Consider the following 1,839-nt stretch of genomic DNA (forward strand, 5'->3'; position numbering starts at 1 on the left):
CCAAAAGCTTAGGTGCACATAGATCAATTATTTCACATGTGAAGTGAATAGTAATAACGAGTCTATTTCCATATGTAGTTTTAATACATTTCGTTCTTGTAATTGTGTATTCCATTTCAATGACTAAATCTTTTTTCCTAATAATTCGATTATATTTATTTACCATTTTTCGCTTTAAAGGTTCCTTGTTTATTAGTATATAATTTTATTAAACGAATTTCCAAATCAAAAATAATGTATATAGTAACATATAATTTGCTATCAATGACTTCCATGATTGTTTTTCTTTCTGAAAATATGACACAATAAATGTTATATGGATTTGCAGTTACTTGATCTAGTAAAAGTTTAATAACTATATCAGAAGTTGATCCACTTCGATATATATTCGATTCATGTTTTGAAAAATACAAAAAAGAATATACTGTTTAAAAATCATTGTAACTTACAATTGTTCCACTATTAGCAATTTTCTGTTTATATCCAAACTGCAAAAATCGTTGATAAGCGTTACACTGATTTTCATTAGCATCACTGAAACCAGATTTAAAATCTTCTTGTGGATATTTATATCCATTTGCTCTCTCTTCGCTTCTATTAGTGTTCATATGGTCAAATACCATATTGTTTTGCGTATAACTGTTACCTTTTTGAGATTCTTGTAACACAGCAACAATTTCAGTTGTATTATAGCGCTAACTGACTACCCCCCATATTTTTATTCTTTATCCGTTTTATTTTCACTTTCATATGTATTAAATGCTTCCCATCTTAATTCAAATGAGCTTTCCTTTTGTAATCCAGCTTTTAATTGTTATGCCTTCTTCGTTACTCCGACTTCTAATTGAATCACTAGTGGTAAAATGGGATGCAATACTTTTATCAGCCATGATAAATCCGATAAATCTACTTTAAAATTTTGAACTCCAGGTTTAATAATCAAAGTGGAAAAATCATTTCTTTTTAATATGATTTGATTTGTAATGAATCTAAAAACATGATTACTATCTTGAAAAACCCAAATAATCGTGATAATGGTAAATATTTACTAGCTACGTGACCATTTTTTGTTCCATTAAATTTTTAAATAGCCCACTTTAAAAGTGTTATATCATTTATCGTAACGGTTCAATCACCACCTAATGCAGCAGGTGTAAAAGTGCTTTCAAAATCATTTTCTTCTTTAAAGGAATCATTAGATTGGGTTTTATCTTCATACCAAAACAGATTAGTAGGTTTGCTTCGACTCTAGTCATCTGAAAATTCTAATAAATTATTAACAATAGTCGTCATACCTACATAATTTATACCTTCAGTATATTTTCCATTGCTAATATATTCAGCATTTATAAACAAAATAAATCCATTATTTGTGAAAGTAGCTTCATCATTATTTTGCATATTTCATCCATCCTATCGTGTTATTTTCACCTTTGCATAAAGGTAACTATCACTTGGAAGAATCCAAGATCCCACATCTTTTAAAATGAAACTATATTTTAAATGTTGATATACATTCACATTGTTTTCTCTATTTTCTTTATATTCATATTTTGTTGTAGAATCATCAATAACAGGCTTTTGAAATATTTCCCAATAAGGAGCAAAAATTTGATTCACTGCCATTTATATACAAAAAAAATATTAAATAAAGTCGGCGAAAGGGGATCTTTAACTGTCAATTAGGGTGTCAACAAGAGCGTCATCGGCAATGTAAATTAAGTCCTTTCCCTAACATCATTGCATCCAATCAGCCTTTCCTCTGTTCATGAAGATGTTTATTTAAACATCTCTTATTATTTGTAACTATATCTTTTAGGAATCTCACATCACTTAAAT

The sequence above is a fragment of the Artemia franciscana genome, chromosome 20 (assembly GCF_032884065.1).
Source record: "Artemia franciscana chromosome 20, ASM3288406v1, whole genome shotgun sequence".
Taxonomy (NCBI): domain Eukaryota; kingdom Metazoa; phylum Arthropoda; class Branchiopoda; order Anostraca; family Artemiidae; genus Artemia; species Artemia franciscana.